Raw genomic sequence first — 24,058 nt, forward strand, 5'->3', positions numbered from 1 at the left:
AACTCTTCCTTTCCTTAGAGTGAGCGTAGGAAGGTCTATGGAGCCCTCTGCTCTCCTTGCACTCGCAGGGCAGCTGCTGCTGCTGCTGCTTAACGCCGTGCAGGGATCTGGAACCTGCTGTAGGTGACAGGGCACCCTAAGAGCTGCTCCAAGCTACTCCAGGATTGAAATTACTACCGATTATTGATGCCAGAAGTATTTAAATGCCTGGCAGGGGCTAAAAAAATGAGAGAGAGAAAATTGCCGGTTCGGTAAAGAATCTAAAACTTTACTTTAATTAAAAAAAAAAAAAAAAAGTCAGTGAAAAAAAGTGCTTCAAGGGGATCCAGTCATAAAACAATATTATCCTGAAAGTCAATAGCTTTTAATATTACATGAATTATAAATTATGAAAGGTAACAGTCAAAAGATTTCCAGACATCCGCCTGCTGACGTATAATCTTCTATCACTCATTGTCACCTTGTGTTTATATCATCCACTGCACCACAGAACTGGCTTCAGCCCAATACAGTTAATGCGTTAAGTGCTTTTTTTACCTTAAAATTCAGCATTGTTGTAATCAAAATGTAACAGAAAAAATGTGAGGTGAGACATATTTTAGCTGTTGTTGATCTCAACACAGCTTTAGCATTTCACCCATTTTATAAGAAAAGGATACTTTAAACAATAGCAAGAAAGTCTAAACTTTCAAGGTGATCGGCAAATCTACACCACTTGCAAAATAACTTGACTAACAGTGAAAGATTAGCATGTACACACTTCTGAATTTTCTGGTTTAGATCACAGCTGGTGTTAACTAGAATCAGTTCGTTAGTATTGTGACGGTTTAAATCATTGAGGGATCTCCTTATGCTCCTTTTGAGTCTTCTCCTTCTGTTTCTTTCACTCCAACAGAGTTTTCACTACCATTTTTTATCCTAAAAAGAACAGTCTAACAAACCCTTGTTTGCTCACCTAATGTAAATGCAATTGCTCTTTTGATCTGCCCTACTACCCATTGTATAAATGACAGAAATGTACAGTGATGATTTTATGTCTGAAATTTCCTGTCTCCCTTGGACAATAAATATGCCAAAATATTGAAGCAATTTAGATCAAACAATCTAAGAAATCTTTTAATAACCACCTACTCACTTTTAGACAAATGAGTTCCATTTCCTTCTCTTCTTCCCCTTTCCATATCCTTCAAAGTAAAATAAAGTGGTAGCGCAGCCTATTATTTTCTGCGTTTGCCTTTCTTTAATGAGTCTTATCTTTACTGAGCCTCCTGGAAGCTGGGTACCATCTAGCCTGGGTACTAGCCTATTTCATGGCCAGCCCTATGGTCTGATGTTTAATGGGCGTTCATTAGAGGGACACAGGGAATTTAAAAATTCCAGTTTTAGGACTCCAAACTTCAGTCCAACATTTTTTGTGACTATTCTTGTATTGGTTTAGTAACCACGATGCTGAAAGCAGGGAGAAAATATGTGAATTCTGCTTCAGGGTCTCCCTCCGCACCTCCAATTCCTCAGTCAGTTCTTTGCCCTCCTAGCTGGAGAGCAACCTCCAGCAGGTGCCATGTGCATGTGTAATACGGTTTGAACTTCAGCTGGAGCCTTCCTTGTGTTATACAGCTGCTCCTGTGCCTGCAACTACCGTCACTACAACTTCTGTCTTGTTAACAAGTGCTTCATAGAACAGCTCACAGACAAAAGAAGTTTGAGGAAAAAGTCTTCTAAATACATAAATTCTTTTCAGTTGGGTTACCATGTGTGTTTTGGGCACCAAACCTTTCACCATTTACACTGGGAGGGTGAGGTCCAGGATGGCCCTTCAGTACTGCATCATCTGGGCATAAAATGATATGTTTGAGAGAGAAACAACACTGTACTACAAGTGCAACTAAATATTACATCTGCACCTATGTTTCAGAACAGGTGCTATCTACTTGAGCTTACTACATCTACTTGTATTCCTTTCCAAATTCCCAAAGAGAAAATTTATTTTGTTTGAGGAGAGATAAAAATCTTTTAAACAATACAAACATGTAAGCAAACAAAATTGATTCACTGAGTGACAGAGTAATATTCTGGAGATTTTGTTTGATCGATAACATTCTACTTCTTGTAGCAGCAACTTAGGTAATGAGAAAAGGACATTTTTAGTTCTTGTAGGCTTTTAGTCTTTATATGCCACTAGATAAGATGATGAAGAGTAGACTTTTTACTCTATCTTAAGATAAGGTTGACTCCTTATCCATTTGATCACGTATAGGATATTGTGCTATTGTATCACTAAGATGAGGAAGAGAACTGGTCCTGTCTGGTCTTAAACACTCCTGTTTCTTGAAATTTGGTAGTAGCTCACTGCAAGTTGCCATGCCCGGTTATTGTAATAGCACCAGACTACCGGAGTGTGGATTTTAGAAAGAAGGAGGAGCTTCCTTCAGACCCTTTTCCACACTCACACAGTGCCAAAGGCACCCCGCAGCCCACAGGGAGCAAGTCAAAAGGTCATTGTCAATTACCTACTTTTGGCATCCACACACCTCACAGCTAATTATTTACCTTGTAGGTTTGGAATAAGTAAAACTTGCCGTTTACTTGGCTTAACGTGACCTGTCCTGGGGTGCATTGCTTGGGAGTGTCCCTACAGCTATTTGTGCTACATAACATCCATGTTTTTTCCTCTAATTTAGCAATCTGACAGACTTCAATGAGTTTTACGATTGTTTAGGTGTCCACAACTACTTGTTGGTGCCCATAAGTATCCATGAGATGCTTATAAGATGCCCATAAGATCAGTATCCCATTGTGCAAAGCTGCTTTTATTTAAGATGCTGCTGTTTTTACAGACACTGCCCGTAACTACCTTCCAGCATCTGTTACGCTGCAATTTCTCCAGAAAGAGCAGAAATCATAGTGCTTGCTTTCAGGAGCTACAATTGAGAATCTGCATGATAAGATTTAATGTCTAAACGTTAAAGAGTGTTTCCTGATGCTGTCTGAGCATCCCAGCCTCTTCAGATAGCTCTGCCTTGTTAACCTAGACTCTGTATTGTGTTTATTTCTTTCTGATTTGGATGAAAATTTTAAAAATCAGTTACCCATTGCAATAATTAAGTAATTTTTAGGGTCTCTCAAACCTCATTTAAGTTTTGTTTAGCTATCAGAGGGTCATTTACTTATCTGCTTCTATATCTGGTTTGGTCAGAACACACGGAGACATTTGGAAGAAACCAGAAGTGTTTTGTTGGATTAGTCACACAATTACTTCTATGAAAGAAAGCCAAGAGCCATTCCTGCACTGTGCAGCTCCATTACATGTGAAACAAACATGCTTTGTCAAAGAGCAGGCCAAATAAAAAGGGCATTTCTAATTTCACATCCTACTTTTGGGAAAGTTCTGTTGGTTAGCAGGAATGTGGAGCATAAAGGTTTTCTGCACCAGAAAGTGCTATTGTTTGACTCAGTCTAATGAGTGTTGATCCCTGAATTGCCAGATATTTTTTTTTTTACTGAACTGTAGTGAAATTACAATTCCAATGACTTTGAGTGAAATACATTGGAAGAGTGAGATAAAATGTAAAATTCAGAGAAATTACTAATACGCATAATTAAATAAAAAATGTAAAAAGAATAAAGTAGAGAATAAATATTGCTTTTTTCTTTCTTTTTTTCCTTCCTTTTGTTTTTATTTTTAACCAGTCCTTTGTTCAGGAGAAAGAGTAAGAAAAAAAAGAATCAACAATATATGATAAACTGGACTGTCTGATCTGAACTGTCGTCTCTAGAGAGCACTTTACATAGAGGAAATGATCCAAAAGACGTCAAATCATCTGAATTTTTTCCCAGCCCTCGGTGATCTTTAGATAAGGCCTCAATGTTATGTAAACTGCCTCCCCTGATGTCATAAGGATTTTAAGTAGTGAGATTCTAGATAGAAACCCCTTTGAAATTACCATCAAAACTGTCATTTACTTCTGGGGAAAAATCTGAAATGTGAAATGAGGACAGTATATGTAAAAAAAAAAAAAAAAAAGGAAGGTTACATGTATTCTTCAGGTGTGTCTATAGCTGACTCCTCTGGAGTCACATTCAAGTATTGTTAACATACTTTTTGCGTTGTCTCTAACACATTTCTATCATTTCTGGCTAACTAATTTCAGCTGTCACCAATGTCAAGAGAATACAATTGGTAAACAGCAAAGAGATAATAACAGGCTTTTTGGGGCAGTCCTCAGGAGGTCTGGTTTGACTGCTTTCAAACATCTGGGTGAGCAATAAAACAGAAAGCTAGCTAAAACTGATCAAGGTTATGTCCTTGTCAAGTCTCTTGTTTTAGTTTACGTCTAAAAAAAATCAAGGAATGGGAGATGCCAGGGAGCAGTGTGTGGGGATGCCTCAGGAGGGGCGAATCAAGGGTGATGTCCCACCAGCTGGGCTCTCTCCGAGGGGTCCATTGACAGCCCCCCACCACAGGATCGGTGGCTACCCAGGAGATGGGGATGGAGACCACCACTCCACGGCCCTACGCTAGATTGCAATATACAGAATAAAGTGGATGTTAACGTGAATTACAGGACCTTGCCTGACAACCTTACAAAGAATCGCTACTTAAATGTGGAATAAGACTGTAGGGAGCTTTGGTGTCAGAAGCAACTTCTGGGGAAACTGCCTTATTTCATTGTAAAACAGCACTTAGTCGTGTTGACCTGACTTCCCTGAAAGTCACGCTGCTATTACACACAAATCAAATCGGCTGCATACAGAGACCATGCAGAAATGGGCAATGTCGAAGGACATCAAGGCATGTGGTGGTGAGAAAGCTGCAGCATGGGCAGAGGGATGGAAGGCAGCAGGACAGGGAGCAATGCAGCGTGGGTGGGAGCTGGGATAAAAGGGAACTGATGAGTACAGGGCAGGGTCACCTGGAGCATCAGTGGCCTGCTGTGTGCAGATCTAGGTTGGGTGGCTGTCTCTAACGGCATGACCGTTCCTTGATATAGCCATAGAGGGCAAGCATCGCTGTCCTGTATGTCCCACCTAAGGAAGAAAAAGCTTTTGCAGCTTCCAGGCCGTATGAGCCTTACCATCCTGTGTGGCAGCAGGTTGGATGCAGCCATCCAAGGGCATCGACCGCTCTGGGGGACAGACAGAAACGATGATGAAGTCATGAAGCGGTGACTGTTTTCCCCGTATTAACGCTACGTGCAGGACCGAGAGGACAACACTTGCCCTCAGGCTGTGGTGCTTTGCAGGCTCGCTGGCCTGGAGTAGGATGTTTGGTTATGCCCAACAAACCAGATGTGACCTATATCCTGACAGATAAGAAATCCAATGCGGGTTATGGACTTCAGGGGCAGGGATAATGATGTTGCTTTCTAGAGGTATTAAGAAAAACAGCTATAAAACCCACCAGACAAACCAGAATGAGTCCACTGGGAATGCTGAAGGGTGCACAGGACACATACGGCAGTGGCAGACACACACCCGAATTGTGATTTCGGCTAATCCTCAGGGTGGTGGATCCCAGACATCTGTCTATACGTCTGATAGTTGTGCATGAACTTCCTAGCAGGACAGGCTGGCATTTTCTTTTAAATAAGAGGAAACAGGTTCAGGAGGGAAGGGTAGCTCTGTGAGTTATCCTCTGAAAGACCAGAGAGCAAAGCTATGTTTAAAAAATGTCTTCCTAGACCAGGTGTAGAACAACAGTAGTTATATCACTATGGAAAATGAGGATTTTACCGATTTTTAGAGTTGGATTATTTTATGCATTTTTAAGAGTATAATATTTAGTAGAATTTCTTCAGATTCTTCTGGGAAAAAAAAAAGTTTCATCCTCAATAGAACCAGCTGACATTTTCACATTAAATGTTTTAAGAGAAAAAAAAAATATAAGTATATTTACACACACATTCTGGAATGGTAAATGTTGCCTAGAAACATTCAAAAGGACAGTCATTAATTTACTGGAGTGAAGACAGGTTTGTGAACCAAGGGGTCATTTCAATTTCAAAAAATTGTTTGTTTTGGAAGAAACAAATTAACCCCAAATTCATTTTGTTGTTTTAAAATTATTCTCTACATAGAAATTACTATGACTTACAGTTTACTTCTGTTCAGCTTTATTCTAAAATTTTTAATATCTTTAAGAACACTAAGATCCAGAACAAAACATTTTCCCTGTCCCCAAATTACTTTTTCACCTCGTCTATCACCAAAAAATTAAACTGTTTTTCATTTCCCTGCCTCAGCAAAAGCCTTCAGGATTGACAGAAACCGAACAAATTAAGCATTGGTAGAACTTAACTCTAGATGGAATTTAATGGCATTTTCATCCTACCTCCCTAACTGTTGTTTTGAGGTTTACATTGTTGGATTTTACATGCATTTTAGACAGAAAATTCAGTATAAGTGATATAAATCATTACAACATGATGGTAAACACAGGGACAAAAAAAGAATGCCCCAAATAGATCTGAGAAAACAAAGTATGAAAAACTAAAAAATTATCTAAACCATTCTTCAGTTTAAAAGGATCTTGATTTAGACAAACAATTGTCCTCTTTTAAGAATTCACCAAGGTCATTCATTTACAATTACTAACCTCTCCTGTACTTAAAGACATTCCTTAGATACTTAAGGTATATTTCCTCAGAAAATTTCATAATTCATGCACACATTATTCCTTTTCATTTATCATACCTGAAGCTAATTATCTTATATGTTTCTGTAAAGCCCTTAGAGGAACAAGCTGTATGAAAGAATTGGCATTTTTTTTTCAATGAATCAGGTAGGTCAAACTGATAATTTAATGAATGTTCTGGTCCAGATTTTTATCTCAATTACATCATGGTGATTAGCAGTATTGAATAACTACTGAGTGTATAACTGAAATCACAGCCTGGTCTTCAACAGCAGCAACCCAGTATTTTAAGTAATACCTTCTAGCACTGTGCATTCACAAATGTTTATAGATACTTCAAGGACAACCACTGTGGCAGCTTGAACATGTCGACCAACTCCAAAATGATACCTCTTTGAGGACTAGAAAGAAATCCTCCTTTGTTGTATTTTTTTTCAGGTGCTTTTATTTTTAAATATTGTCCTGAACTAGTGCTGCCAGAAACCATGTAATTTTGCTTTTCCAGATGAATCAGAGCAGGAAACATTGGAGGAATATTTACGATAACGGCCTTTATGGAAGAACTATTGTCTACTCTTTCAAGTTAACCATGGGCAGAAATAACAAACAGTGAACATTCAGTTCAGCGGTTGAGACATAAGAATATCTTGGGTTAAAACAAAGTTTATGATTTAATAATTGTAGACAAATGAGAGAAAATAGGTTGGGTCAACTAAGGACAGTTTGATCCAACTGAAATGTTTTGACTTATTAAATAAGTGTTTTAATGTACTTTTTAAGTGAAAACTGGTATTTCAAGAAGAAAAGTCAGACTTTGATATATTAACCAAGGATTTCCAAAACAAAAAAATATTTTTAAAAGATTGAAAATGAATATTTGAATTAATATTTCAAGCAAATATTTTGATAGTTCTTAAACAAATTTAAAGAACTCTTCCTTTTTTTGTCAGCTGAAATGCATTCCAAATTCAGAGGAGTTTTATAATTATTTCCAATTCCTTTGAAAGTTTTGTTGGTAAATTCAACTGTTAAAAAGCCCTTTAATTTTCATCTTCGCTATCAGAGTAAATATCTTTTTTCTTAAAATTTATCCACATTTGGTTTAAAAATGAACCTGAGGTTTTGCACAAAACAACTAGCTTCTGTTGTTTTAAAATCTGTTTATATCTCTCCTGGCTACAGGGAAAAGCTTGAATACATGAATTATAGAGCGTCCACAAGCAGAATACAAAAAAAGACATTGGCTGCATTGTCTTTTCAATCTTAGATCTAGACATCACTGCTTGTAGCTTTGGGTATTTGACTCGCGGTTCAAACATTTGCAGTTGACCCCGAGTTGCAGCAAAGTGGGGAGCAGTAATCAGCGGCACTAGACGTACCCTGGCACTCTGCAAGGACAATTCTCACATTCCTCCAAAAGCTCAGAGAAAAGATTTCTGCTGAGCAGAACTCTTCTCCATTTTTATTTAAAATATAATGCCTAACCACCTGACAGCACTTTCACTTTTCACATGAATTTCTAGGTCAGACTTACAGACAGAAAAGAGATTTTGGACAATTTAATTTCGTCTCAGATGCATATCAGCACGTCTGAGTGCCTGGTGTTTAAGCAGATGAGCAATTTCAAGTGCGTGCTACGCTAGTTAGAAACTGTGTCAATCTTCCAGGCTGATTTATTGAGTAAGGCCCTCAGCTGCATCCCGGCCCTATTTGCATGCGCAAAAAGGCTAAAGCGGCGCACAGAGGCTTTCAAAAAATGTTATTTATTCAGGACTGTCACCTCTGCGGCACAGGCAGTGTGGGAGATAAGCCCACAGGAATGCCTCTCAAGCTCTGCTCCAGGTGTTGTGCCAGAGCAGGAGGCGCGCAGCGGGGCAAAGCCTTCGCTCAGGACACTGGTGCCATTTAAAAGGCACTGTGCTGAGCTCAGGGGTACGGCACTAAAGTCAGGCAGGCCTGAATGTCTGGGTAAAGAGGGAAAAAAAAAAAAAAAAAAAAGATGGAAACTCTCTAGCTACCAGAGCAACACCTTCTGGGTGCACAGAAGCGACTGAAAATTATCTTTACCGCTCCACCTCAGTGCTGGGGACTTTAAAAGATATGTCTCAGAATCACACTCATTCTGCTTAGGTATGGAGAAGGATTTTATCTCTTTTTCCCCAGAGGACATGGACTTTGCTGTGTATGCAGCTGCTGGAGAGAATACAAATCTAGAACAGCAGCAGGGCAGCCTGGGGTTGTTTTTTCTCCAGTGGGAGTTTTTCTGACTTGTGACATCTTCATAAAACACAAGTTCCTATTAAAGAGATTTATCAGTTATATTAAAAAAAAAAACCCACATATGAATTGAAAAAGATGGCAGCAATGTGTCTGTAAGCTCCTCTTTCTATCATATATCCATATTCTAGTTTCACACTGAGGAGAATTTACAGATCCCTCAAGGAATCAATTCACTTTACATCATATACAGTAAATCAAGTTCTCTGAAGTTCCTCAGTGACGCAAATGCTTAATGTTTAACTTCAGTCTTAATCCATACTAATTCCTTATAATGCAAACTGGATTCATTAATTGACTAGTATTTCTTGTGCAAAAATCATCTATACAACTTCTGCCTATCTTCCAAGAACTAATTATGTGGTTATATGTAAATCTTTCTTAGAAAACACAGGTTTTAAAGGAAGCTCCTGCTTTTTTTCAGAAAACAAAAGGTTGATGAGTTATAATTGCTTCCTTCTGAATTGTTCAGTCAGCTTAAAATGCAGTATAAAATATTAAGGGCAAACATTTCTGTTGATTAATTATGATTAGGTACTTTTTGCTTAGTTTCTCACTTCAGCAGATTTAAATGGATAGTACGTTCTGCAAGAATATTATACTTACCTATTTAGTGTCATTTTAGCTTTGCTAACATAGCATCACTACATAAGGAAGAAATCATTCTCTCCACAACTACCCCGCTAGAAACCTATTTCTCATGGGAATCCATCACCAGAGACCTCCAGTTTTGACCAAGGCAAGCGGTACCCAGAACGGAGTTTAACAGGCGCTTGTCTGACGAGGCAGAGTCGCTCCTGAGAACTGACGGGTTTGCTCGTGTCACAGCAGCAGCTCAGCTCCCCTGAAGACATTAAGCGCTGGGGGAAGACTGAAAAGCATCATTTGAAGTGAAACCTTGGTGATAAGAGTCATAAAGCTTGGTACTCCGTGGCCAATTTTGCTATTTTGCTAGATACAGGCTAATAAAAAAGCCATTGTTCAGAAGTGACTTTTACATGGAATTTTATGTGCAAATGGAGATTCATTTTGAAGTTAATATTGTGATGCTAACTTTGTGATATCAGAGTGAAAATAAGAATTCCTGCTTTTCCATATTGGCTCTCACAAAATGATGCAGGCTTTCTGGAAGCATGACACTGTCTTTAGGAAGACGTGAAGTTGTCTGCGGCTCACTGGTGTTATTTCAATTGCATTTGGGATTAATTTCATATTCTCGAGGGGTCATGGGGTGAGAGAGGAGGGGTTGAGCATGTAGCACTCACTAGTGTTCAAAAGGGCTTTTATAAGCTTTTCTCCACAACCTGATGGACCAGAAAACCATTTCACCTTTTCAAAGAAACAAGAAGATTCTTGCACAGGCCTTCGAGCTGGGATACTGTAGCATTATGGAAAACATGAAATGTTGAAGAATTATTTTAAAATCTGATTTGACAACAGTGGCATTATCATGAGATTAGGAAATGGCTTAGCTGTGTTTTTTAAGTCTTTGCAACATGACCAGTGGCACAAATGTTCATGCACTGTTACTGACTCCAGCTGAAGGAAAACAGAGAGAAACACATGAATAAAATACAGTGACAGAAACAGCAACACTCGGACCCAACAGGGATTTGTGACCCACTGGGCACACTATTTTTTCCTAGTGGCTTAGTCACCTTTTGCCAGTGACAAAATTACTTACTGACCTTACAGTGATACCATGAATAATACTCCATGCTTTCTTGATTCAGAGAGGCTTTTGGAGCTCCATATGAATGCTGTCAGACTGTATCTAAATAATTTACTGACATTAGGTTATGTCAGAAATCAAGGAAATAAGGGGATATTCCCTTCTCTGGCCCAGCGTGATGGATAATTCGGGGATAGAGAGGTAGGATTTCTACATTGCCCCGTAGAAAAATAATTAGCTCAGGGATCTTTCTTACTTCCCAGATACCTGAATCCCCCCATATCTGACACAGAGCAAACGTGACAAGATTATGAATTACATGTATACCATGCAGTTTAACCTGGTTTTTTTATCTTTCTCAAACTTTCGGTGAAGGGGAAAAGAAAACAAGAGACCCATTACAGCTGGAATAAGACAACACCAAGAACCTCAGGGTCTGACCCAGCTGAGATTTTATGTAACGGCCGTGGGTCATTAGGTGAAGGAAGAAGTTTATGTTTTCTTCTTTGGTTTTAAAATCCCCAGTTTTACGAGGCTTTAGACTGGCTATATTTCAATTTGCATAGAAGAAGCTACTATGGTAACCCTCTCTGTGTTGCTAGGGCAACCATTTAATAATAATTAGTTCCTTTAAAACTAATTCACCTTTAATAGAGCATTACACACAACACTTCCAAAAGGTGTGAACTTACTACAGGAAGGAGTCATGTTACCATTTATAACACATCAGAAAGACAACCTGACAACCTTTTTTTTTTTTTAAACAAGGAAACACAATTACTCCTTTTGCCACGTCCACATATATTTATGTAACTTGCACCCCATGTACAGTCTCAACAATATTTTTGTGCCTGGAAAAGATACATTCAGTATTACAAAATCTCAACAGGACTGCACCAATTCAGATCTCTCAAATTAATGAGTGTTTTCATGTCCTTACAGCATTTTGCTCTAGCAGAAAACTGCATGCAGAAAAATTGTTTTTCCACTATCCTCGATGAGGTTTAATACTGTGAATAGGCTTGTGTTACACTGCACCGCTTACTGGAAGCACTCTCAGCCAGACACAGCCATGAGACGGTTGGGTAGGACTGTGGGGACAGGGACGTCTTGGGGGGCCATGACCGGGCAGGGCAGGGCTGTGGGAAGCTGGAGACCAGCCCTGCTGTGGCATCGCCGAGACAGGGGCTGATACCCCGGGAGATGAAATGGGGTCCTGGGCCATGGGCAGGGTGGGGGGAGCCCTCAGATCCATGGCTGAACCAGGCACTTGAAGCAGCGTCAGCGTCAGGAAAACTTGAATTCAGGTCTAAGCTGCACACCTCAGATGTGAACTTCATAACATGGGAAATTTCACTCTACATATGTTCAGTTAAATGACAATTCAACTGTTGTAAAACTTGAGTCTGAACCCATACTTGCCTCCTAATTTACCCACCAGGAATACGGCTTTTATAGACAGTATTCTCTACTCGCCTCACTGCTCAGCAGGGGTTGGAAGTTAAGGGTGAGAAAACGCTCCCGCTCATGACATATTACTCCTGACCACCTCAGTTTAGTGGCTAATGTTCAACTAACATGGTTATAACCCTGAACTTGCCCTTGGTGTTCTGAGTGTCAGTACCTCTCTTTGAAGGTTTTAACTTGAACTGCCACGGACAGTCTTTCGCGATAAGTGGAGTACCTTGCTACAAAACTGAAAAGCAGTTTGCACTGCCCTTCCCTTAACTTCCAGAAGTTTTTGTGTGCAAGGTGGTTAACAAGACTTGCTTTCAGGAGGGAAACTCAGTCTCCACACTGGGGCTTTGGTACCTGCAGAGAGTCACAGATTTCAGCGGCCTGACATTTAGTTTCAGATAATCCTGAGTCCTATGCAGAATTTCAGATTTAAATTTCATCTGCTTTGTGATCTGAGGTTCTGTTCGTCTGGTGCAAACTCAACCGATGCCCTGGGCTGCATGAGAGTGCTTAGAAGCAACATTTCTCCCTCCTCTCCCCTCCTCATCCACACTCAGACCACAGCCAAGGAGAGGAGAGTCTCTTTATCTGTCACTCTCTCCTGCGGCCACCTGAGGAGGGAGATGATGAGAAACGGGCAGCCCTCTGAAACCACTGACCCTGTGGCTCAGAGTAGCTGGGGGAGGGCAGATAAAAGAAATTACAACAGCGTAAAGGAAACGGGACTGAAAGGAGAAGCACAGCTGAGTCACAGCTATTTCTCGGATGTTTTTGGGCACTCTGCTGAGCCTTTCCCAGCACAGCGACACTACACAGGTAAGCAGTATCCCAACCCCCCCCAAACTGAAACGGCTAAAAAATGCACAAATCTGTCCTTGTTGTAACATCAGGCTGACACAATTAGCCTGACCGTCTGCCTTTTGGTGCCTGTAGCTATTATTGAAGACAACCCTTTGAAATGTAACCAGAAGAACAGTGAGAAGACAACAATTTTCTAATCACCATCAATTTATCTTACTTTTCATCTATCATAAAATATTGGGTAACATCTGGTAAAGAACCCTTTGGTTTTTTCCCCCTCCGGCACTTCTTTTAAAGCAGCACTGATGAATCTATCTGACTAGGGGCTGTAAAAGGAAAGCAGATGGCACACTTATCACCCAAAACCCAATCCCACAATCTTGTCCTTTATAAGCATCTCTGGTGAGGAGGCAACTTGCTAATGATAGCAATTAGCATCATGGAAATACCAGGAAGGCCAGACCCTTGCAGACAGCATTTCTGATAAGCTCAGGGGTTGATGCTTTTGAAGCCATCCAGACAGGTAGAAACCATTAGTGTCTAATGTTAATTCATCACAACTAATCAGGTCCTATGGGTTTTTACTTTGGTGTAACAGTAGCTTGCTCGTAAATGCTAAATCAAGGAGAAAAAAAGAGAGATCTTTGTCTTTTGTCACAGTACAGGAGTCTCACATTTTTTTTTATTACTCTCATGCTATACAGACATTCAATATCAAGCTGTCCTGTGTATATTGTGGTCTGGTGAAAGTCAGTCTTCCTCCTTTAAAGTAACTTTTCCTACTAGAGAAGGGCAGAAACAGTTCACAACAATTTAGTTGAATGAATCTTGTGCTTAGCAACTAATTTCAATATTGTTTTAGCCTGTATGCTGGTTTTGGCTGGGATAAAGTTAATTTTCTTCATAGTTTGGGATTTGTGCTGAAAACAGTGTTGGTCATTCAGGGATGTTTTCGTTGCTGCTGAGCAGTGCTCACCCAGAGCCAAGGGCTTTTCTGCTCCTCACCCCACCCCACCAGCGAGGAGGCTGGGGGGGCACAAGGGGTTGGAGGGGACACAGCCGGGACAGCTGACCCTGACTGACCCAAGGGATACCCCAGACCGCAGGACGTCATGCTCAGCATATAAACCTGGGGAAGAAGGAAGAGGGGGACGTTTGGAGCGATGGTGTTTGTCGTCCCAAGTCCCCGTTAGGCGTGCTGGAGCCCTGCTGTCCTGGAGATCGCTGAACACCTGCCTGCCCGTGGGAAGTGGGGAATGGATTCCTTGGTTTGCTTTGCTTGTGTGCGTGGCTTTTGCTTTGCCTGTTAAACTGTCTTTATCTCAGCCCACGAGTTTTCTCACTTTTACCCTTCTGATTCTCTCCCCCACCCCACCGTGGGGGAGTGAGCGAGCGGCTGTGTGGGGCTTAGTTGCTGGTGGGGGTTAAACCACAACACCCTGTAATTTTATTCTGTAATTGCAGGACTCCTTGAGAAGGATGCAATGATAGTAACAGAGGTGCCTGGTAAGAACAGGACAGGGTTTTCAAGGAACAGCATTTTGCAGAAGGCAAATTTGTGAGTGTACTTGCAGCAACCTGCATAAATGAAGCACTTATCTTGATGTATTAAGATTACTGATCAAGAAAATGAATTTAGAAGACGCAACATTTGCAACTAAGGTTCATCATAAACTCAGTTTTAGCTCTCTCTGTACAACTTACATAGATGTTTTGGTCACAACACTGGTAAACTGATTTTTTTTTTTTTTTTTTCTGAAATTGAGGAACTCTACCAATTCCCCAGTGAAATATCTCTCTTTTACAGTGCATTTCTCAGCCTAAATGATTTACCCCCTTGTAGGTGATGTGGAAAGAAGTGAGATTAAGTCTTGCTAAGAGAAATGACCCCGAGTTTTGCCCTGATAGCTCTCATTGAGATAAATTCAGAAAAAATCATAATTCTATATTGTCTCAAATTCTTAGTTTGAATGGTAAGGGGCCCTAACAAGCTTCAGGGAGAATCCCAGCTTGCTGCTGAGAACTCATCTTCCATTGAAATTGAATAAAAGTTAATCTCTATGCACTATTACACAGGTAAAACATTCTACAACACTCACTAGGAAAATATTTGTCCAATAACATTGAAAATCATCAGGGAAATCTTGAGAGTTCAACCATGTTTAATCTTCAAATGTTCACATTAGAATTTTCATCTACAAGTTACTTTTATGGTAATTTAGAGTCTTCGGAGATTCATTTTAACCTGAAGATTTCGTTAGGGTAGATATTTTATAATTGTATCGTTCCTCATTTTTAAAAGTGGGGCTAAGGGAAAATGAATACCTAGATATGAAACAATGAGCAGATACATGTACACGTACAAATATATCCACATACATATATCTTCCATTCCTGTTGAGTGGTTCGGGTCTTGGGGTAGGTCAGCAACCTGTGGCGAAATTAAGGCATGGTCTTATTCATGTTCCTGTCAGAAATTCATCAGCACCCACAGTGGCTCTGGGATTACCCAGCACCCGGGCAGATAAACTAGGGACTGCAGCCGAACTTCTGTTCAAGCCCTCACAGTGCTCACTCTGATCAGAAAAGTGGTACATCAGTGAGACAACATCTGACATCTCAGTGTCACATTTGTTCAGAAGATCAATGGAAGACCTCTGTTCACAGGGCAGTCAATCTGTTGGCTTTTATAAGCAGTAAATTCACTTAGCAAAGCATGAAGAACAGCAATACAATAGAAATTCATTTACTTTGATCACAGCCAGATCTTGGCATTTAGTTTCTACTGGAAGGACAATAATTCTGAACGGTTTGATGTTTTTCCCCTCCTGAGCTGTAACACTGAAAAGTCAGTGTTAGTAAGTGTATGAATAAAAATCGTTCTAACTTGAAAAATATGAAAATCTAGCTATGTTTCCAGACTTCTTAAGCCATGTTTACTGCAGCTTTGGTCTTGTTCACTGTTTGGTTGGATGATCTCTTTAAAATGTTGGGTTTTACCAACAATCTTGTTAATAAGTTATGCACCTTTATAAACATTACCATAGCCTATAACTTGTCAGTAAAACTTCTTGAAGTTCTCATGTTGTTTATATTCAATCAGTAAACATAAATAGTTGCAAATCAAGACTATTGCAGTCATAAATAGTAGGACATATTCCATTGTGATAAGACAGTAAGAAACTCAAAGTGACATGAAAACAGAGAGTACATGCCAAAAAAAAAGAAAAAAGAAAAATTCTCTATGCCTCTCTTTACCTCCTCCTCTTGAAAGATCACCTCATAATTTAAACACTTCCATGAATTCCTGAGGTGGCGTTACCATTTAACTTTGACACGGCTGAAGCAAACCAGCTATATCTACCTATCTTGTTTCACAAACGTCTGCCCTCTTACTAAGCAGATGGTCCTGACTTAGTATCAACATAGAGTTCTGATACAATAAGTAAGAGGTATTGACTATTTTCCTTTGTTATCTTGAGCATAATTCTAGCACCTTAAATACAGAACATTCAGAATAAGAATATTCTTTCCAGAAACCTTCTTTTTTATTAAGGAGTACTCCTTCAGAACAGAATGGAAAGCAGTTTCCTCATGCTCTGTGGAATGTTTTGGGTTTTTTTGTTTGCCTCTTTCCTGCAAAGGACCTCATGAACAACAAATAACGATAACATAATTTTAAAGTCTTTCATTTGTCTCTGGCTTTTGTTTTACTTAGGATTTGCCATTTCACAACCTCACACATTTCAGCTGTTAGTTGAAATGATACCAATAGGAACCTAAAAAGTAAGCATCACTCAAGGATCTTTTGCATTCGCCATTTGAGATTGCTCGCAATTCTCAATGAGCATGCTGTCAATGTCAATGAGCTGCTCTCCCACAGCTATATCCCAGAATTTTAAAGAGTATCTATCAGTCTGAAGTATCTCAGACTTCCCCAAAGATGATTTCATTTACCTTTCCAGATTTAAGGGCAGGCTAGATAGTCTAGCCAGTTTCTCATTTGCAGTTACTTACTCCCAGAGATACTCTGTATTTCCCCACATTTCCAGTTTAGATTAGGTCATGGCATTCCTTCTGGTTTAATTTACTGCATAGCCAGACTCTCACAATCAATTCGTGTCCCTCTCCCCACCCCCCCTTGCAGACTGCCCTCTCAGCCTTCCCATGGTCAAACTCTCTCCCACTTTTCCTGCTTTGTATTCCCAAAATCTCACACAACAAGGACCATATGTGCATCCTTTTCTTCCTCCTCAGCTTTCTAGGTACTGTTCACCATATTGTGCTTTTATTTCCTTTCCCTCATGCTCACTTCTCTCCCCCACTGTCCAGTTTCTCTACTATGCACAAAGTACACACCTTTTATTACTTCTCTCCAGGATTTCCAGACATGGACCTGAAGTAGCTTCTTAACAGGCTGCTTACCGGGAACTTTTCAACCAAAAAGCTCCAGGTTACCATTTGACCCTATTTATAGTGAAGTCTTTAGCTCAGCTGTAGCTGTTTAATTAAGTCTCTTGCAGCTGAGAAACTATTTGTATATTAACCCCTTTGTGGCTGGCAAATACTAATGAACACCACTGATCTGAATAGTAATGAATATAACTGGCTCATAGATGATCCTGCATCTACAGTTTGTCTCTCTATGGTTTAAATGCTTGTGTGTTTTCTATTTCTTCACGTTGAGAACAGGCTGAGAGAGTTAGGGTTGTTCAGCCTGGAGAAGAGAAGACTCAGGGACACCTTAGAGCAGACTTCCAGTACTTAAAGGTGGCCTACAAGAAAGCTGGAGAGGGACTTTTTACGAGGGCATGTAGTGACAGGACAAGGGCAATGGTTTTAACCAAAAAAGAGTACATTTAGGTTAGATGTAAGGAAGAAGTTCTTCACTGTGGGGGTGGTGAGGCGCTGGAACAGGTTGCCCAGAGAAGCTGTGGGTTCCCCTGGCAGTGTCCAAGGCCAGGTTGGATGGGGCTTGGAGCAACCTGGTCTAGTGGAAGGTGTCCCTGCCCGTGGCAGGGGGGTTGGAACTAGGTGATCTTTAAGGTACCTTCTAACCCAAATCATTCTATGATTCTATGAATGTTTCCTTCTGATTTCTTTCCCCAGACCAATAGCCTATGGCTCAGTAGCACTGTAAAATCACCCAAGATTTAGAAATGGATAATTGGTATAGAATGTAGAAGTTTCCATGTCCAGACCAAACAGTGGTCTGATGAAGTGGCAAATGCCTAAGAAATGTGTCTATAGTCTCCTTTTGCTCAGTAATGGGAATCTGGCCTTGGAAGTTTGGTAGCACAGACTGTGGGAATCTCATATAGCACAAGCAGGAACAGTAAAGCTCACAAAACCTTACAGCAGCTTGATTCAAGACATGTATTGGTGATGAGTTTCAAAATCATGAAGTAAATAATTTTTCTTTCATGTACTGCGTGGTTGATTAGTCCATTGTTTTCCAGCATGTGGTGTCAGACTGATTTTGAATGCTTATATTCACATATGTATAATATATGTATAATAAAAAATGTATACAATAAATCCCAGATTGTGTTTGTCCCAACTGTCTGCTGCAGTTGTAGTTCATGATTCTGCTTCGATTCCAAGAACATCTGGCAGAAACTGATTGTCAGCAGCTTGTGAAGTAGATAACACCGAAAACCAGATCAGCCAACGATTTGAGCAAGGTTCACCTAACAGCAGAAGTAACCATAAGGCTGCAGTTATTGGAGAGTTACCAGAGTTACCTGCGAGGCCTTCAATGACATCTGCCTTTGTAAGGGACATGTTGCTGAAACAACTGCATTAAGTTTTGGTCAAGAACAGAAATCAAGTTCTACTGTGCTTAGGATTTTTCTGCATCAAAGCATTTAATCTTGAATAAGAGGTAATGAAAGTATTGATGACTAGGAGAACTTTTGTTTCAAAACTAATTTCATGAAGTTGGCTTACCAAGATTTGCAGATTTCCCCTCCCAAGTTCCTATAGAGTTGCATTATGCATTTAACTGTCAGAATTTAAACTGTCACGTTACATGGATCATGTCTCTCAAACATAATTTTTCTAAGCTGCTCACCATGCTTATTAAACTTGTAAGTCTCTCTGTGTAAGTGGTATGAGTCTACCACTTCTGGCTACGTCTATACTAATAGCTTACTTATAAGTTGAAGTTTTCATTCAAGCTAAAAATCTTATTTTGGCCCCAACGTGACTCGGCTCAGATTTGGCTTTAATCCAGAGCAAGCCAAAGGGCTGCCCTAGCAGAAATATTTGTGCTTATGGAGAGGCTGGCTTATGCAGAAATGTTCCCTTAGATAAGCTGCGTTGAAGAGGTGTCATGAACAGTTTGGTGTTGCCAGCCAGAGCCCACGTTTGAGCACAGATTGCAAAGACACGCAGGAGCTATGTATGTACCGGGTGTTGGACAAAGGATACTTTGAAGTGAGGGCACCCTAGAGAAGCAGCCAGAAAGACAGGCATTTCTGACAGAACGTAGTGACTGCGCTCTTAATTCCTAAAAGCCGAAAGGAAAGATTCGTTTCTGCTTGGTGCTGCTGAGCCAGCACACGCCCAGGGGAGTGAGCTGCGCTCGAGCAGGGCTCCAACATCAGCAGCAACGTGAAGTGAGTTTGTATCGCAGTCTTCTCTGCTGAGGGTGACCGAACTCACCTGCCTTTCCCATCCCAGATCAGGTTTAGAGGGCTGGCAGTTAGAAATACTATTCCTTAAAGAGAGGTTAACTTTCATAAGCTTTTTATGCAAATGTATGAAAAAATTGAGTGAAGAAGGTATCTTTGCATAAACTGTCTACAAATAGAAACAACGTAGTGTCTTGGAGGTGAAACCAGTACAGTTTTGATTACATGGTATTTGAGAATTACAAGTAATTATTTGACTTGAAATAAGCCTAACATAATTCACAGAATATCAGATTTGTTTAGCCTGGTGAGATACTCCTATCACTATTCTCATTCATCTTTCGTCAAATCTCCAGTTTACTGATTTAAATGTTAAGACAAACCTGCACCTGGAGATTCATAGACTTGCACTGGAAATTGTCAGAAGAAAATATAGATGAAAATGACTGATCGAATGACTACAGTAAAAAGGGTTGGGAAAAAGAACTGTGAAACCACTGAGCTATAAAAAGAGAGAAAATAAATATCAGGTTTGCAGGCAGAATACAGTGTTCAAGTCTGAGATGAGTAAGTGGTGCTAACAGATCCTTTTTCCATCTCTGTGTACAATGCTGGTACACTAGAGACAGAAGATATTAAAACAACCTAGTTTCCAGATGTGTTGAGCTACTTTATTTCAAGATCAAGTCCTGAAGTCAGAACTGAATGAGACCAACTAAGGAAAACACCAGACTGACAGAAAACATTTTGTCTTGTCCCCTGTAGTTCCAGTTCGAGATATATGGAATTATAACCCCAAGACTACTTCACCTCTGTTTCCTGGTAAATCTTATTGCTCTATTTAACTGGAAGAAAGGAATACTGGGTGAAATAGGTAGCACAAAGAGATCAGTGAGAAAAAGAAATTTTCCAGGCATAAGAAAATAAAAAGCTGGTAAGGGAGCAATAGAATAAATTAAAATAACATTTCATAAACATGGAAATAAATGGTTTTTATCTTGTGAAGGAATATGCAATAATATGTGACATTGTACATAATGAATTCCAAGCAGAATGCAAAACTCTTTAGAATGGGTGAGGACTAATTTTCTAAGTGACTTACTTGTCTCCAATGTTCTCTTTTATTCATTTTATTGTTACAGCAGAGGTTCTGTTGCCTCATTGAAATATAGATCAGTCATAGTCAAATGGCATTGTTTTGTATGAGAAGGGATCCACTTCCTTTTATTTTTGCCTGCCTTTTGTTCTTCTGTTATGAAAAAGAGCTTTGCTACTTCATGTGTTTTCCAATTCGGTTACTGCATTGCTAAAATATTGTTGCTAGCTTGTTTGGTTCTTTTTTCTTCCCAGTCTTCACCACTTTGGTTATTTCATGTTAAAAAAATGGCCAAATCCTATTCTTCCCATTACTCTGAACCTCCAATTTCCTGTTTGCGGTATCATTTCCATGACACAAGTTCTTGGTATTGCTAAATGAAAAGAAGAAGACATCTTTGTCACACTGAACTGTCTAACAGCAAGAACAGTATTTAGCAATCTTTTATGGGCTTGCTCCCAAAGGGCTTGGACTGCAATAATGCCGTGGCCTCCTGTTTCACCAGGTACCTCCTCCCGGTGTTGCCCAGCCCCTGGCAGTTCTCTCTCACCATGGTCCTCCCTGCTGTGCTCATCTAGATTCTGGGGAGACAGCTCTTTCCTAAAACTAGATGGGGTGAAAAATAGGGGAAGTTTTTGCCCCAGTTAGTGGTCCTTGTCAGGTTTTAAGATGGGAAGAACAGGAGCCTAGAGGAGTTGGAAGAACTTCTCTGCTTGTGAGAGGAAGACAGTGGAGAAAAGAAGACAGCAGGGCACCCTCAGTCCAGGGCATCCAGTAGTTGTGGTGCTTCAGAAACTGCCTTTCTGCCGGTTCCTACTATTGAAATGTATCAAGTCACTTGATTTTTTTATAGCCCCCACAAATGCAAACTACCTATTCCCTCTACGCAAAATAAATCCCACCAGAAATAGCTGGCAGGGTTTAGGACACTGAGGAAAGTATCAGAAGGGGCTTAAGTTTGACTTGTTCTCTTAAAATAGAGAAGATGTCAAGGAATATAATCCTTCCCCTGACCCCTCTCAAAAAAAATTGACTTAGTGCCATAGGTAGTGGACACAGTTGTGTTTCTTCCACAGAAAGAGCTTCCAAGTTCGGGGCTCGTGCAAATGACATCACAGCACCCACCAGTAAAGACTGCCATGTGCCAAGACATTATTTCACCTGACTGGTGTATTTTCTTCAGGTATATTTAGGCATTTTTACAGAAAGCAGTTACACTTTGGAGATTATTTTAAACCATTGGGATTGAATTTGTAATTCCTGGGCAGTACAGTATTGACACAGAAACAAGATACTAATACAGATCTGTCCCTTGACAGAGAAAAAGGGTTTTTTCTGAAGTGAATCCCAACCTAATTCTCAAGTGAGAACAAAGCATGGGTTGTAAAATAGGGGAAAAAAACCCAGCAAACTTAAAAACAAATTGAATATTACTAAATGAATGCAGAGAAATTAAATGAAGTTCTGATAACATTATAATGTGGTTTTACAGTCTAATAACAATACCAATTTTTAAGCTCATCTCCATAGTTTATTGATTCTCATATAAAGATTGCAAATACATTATTTTTTATTAGAACTGAGCTGAAGTCTATGATGAGGGACTTGATAAATATTTGAGCAATACAGATTTGATTGCAACTTGTATGTAACATTATAGCTTTAGTGAAATCAATGGATTTAAAGCTGTATACACTACCTATGGACTAGGTGTTACTCATTTAACTGATTTTCATCTAGATGAAAGGCCGATGGAGAAAAGTAGGCTGGGAGCCACTCTCAAACAGTATTTCAAAAGTACCTTCTTCTGGTTCACCTCTTGTCCTCCTTCACAGCACACTTTATCTTCCCATGCGGAGAGATTTTTCTTTTTTGGCTTTCTAAGAAAAAGTAGTGAAAGAATTAATAAGATAATGTCAGCAAAGCTTTTTTAAGTCTGAAAGCATTGTATTAAGTATTCTTTTGACTGTGAGGCTGAGGAGCTTCCATTTCAACCTACAGCTCAAAAAATTCATATCAGAGCAGTAACAGCCACAAAAATTATTTCATTCCCTAACCCTCTGCTGAGGACAACCTCTTGATAAAATTACCTAGAAGAAGACTTTAACAAGATAAATTGGACTTCCACACTTGGAATGTGGTTTTACAGATTTATTCACAGGGGTTCATAATGGGTGTCTATGTCCCTTTTTCAAAGGATCTCATAGCATGTCTGAGAGAATGACTAAACAAGTTGTGTTTTTTGACTACTAGAAACATGCACAGCAATTATTCCTGTATATTTGGAGACACTAACTTTGTTAGTATAACTGCAGTACAAGTACCTGCTGTCCTTCCTAGCACCCTCTGAAAAGCTTCATGTTATTGGGTCTCTCTCACTGTGTAAAGGCATTACAGTGTGTCGTAATTTCAGCTGTAAAGACCTCAAGGTTGAAAAAAAAAGTTAAACTATAGCTGAAATACATTTTTTCCCCTTTCTGCTTTATCTTCTGTTATCTCTAAAAGGTTCCTGTAATAAGAAAGGTCTTGATCTGAACTCTGAGTGTAGCTGGGGTTTTGATTCATTCTGACACCTCTGACAAGGACAGTCCCACAGCCAGGGACCTTCAGACAATTTTGGAAAGAATAAAGTATTCCTTGCTGTTGTTGTAATGTCTCAGGTAAAAAAAAGGCCAGCAATTATTTTAATAAGCTTTGTGCTCTTTTGGTGACAAAGGTGAGGAACCATCAGTGGACGATGAGAACAAGATGTCACGTAGCTTGGTATCTCTGCTTAACCTAGTGCAGGCTTAATTTCCTCTGATGGCTTATTTGACACGGCTAGCAGAAAAAACCTACAGAATCACATGTGAAGTACTGAAAGCATCCTGGGACAAGCCAGTGTTTCACACACTCACCCAGACATGTTGCATCTAATCTTTTTTTAGCCAGGTTTAATATCGATGGGACTCTATGTAAATTTGAGGGTTTGAAGCTGCTGCCCAATAGATCGCTTCTGGAAATGTTTCATAAGTAAATAATTTTACGGTCACTGCACACTGCTGTTAGTGTATCATCAGCTGCACTTATAGACAACTTTTCATAGTTGACTAAAAATATATCCAATCTGATACTGGTTATATTAAAGCCATCTACCTGGTATAGCGTAGTGTAATATGACAGAGCTGTAGAAAAAAAATCAGGGTTCTTGCTAGATAAAGGGTGCACGCAAGTATTGAAGATTATTCTGGCAAAAATCATTGCCAAACAAATGACTAGTTCCAATGCTGAAAAGGTCACTGGCAAATGAAGTGTTCTTTAAAAGATTATGTAATTCCTCATATGGGTTTTAATACCAATTTAGTGAGCACTGCCTCCAGGTTCACAGAGCTTTAGATCAGATTTTCAAGTTAGTAATGGATAGAGATCTATGTCACTTCTGCAGCCAGAAACTGCTTGAAGTAGAAAGTGGGAAAGCAACATGAAATGAATACAGTGGGCATTTA

Source organism: Accipiter gentilis, chromosome 18 (assembly GCF_929443795.1).
Source record: "Accipiter gentilis chromosome 18, bAccGen1.1, whole genome shotgun sequence".
Lineage (NCBI taxonomy): Eukaryota > Metazoa > Chordata > Aves > Accipitriformes > Accipitridae > Astur > Astur gentilis.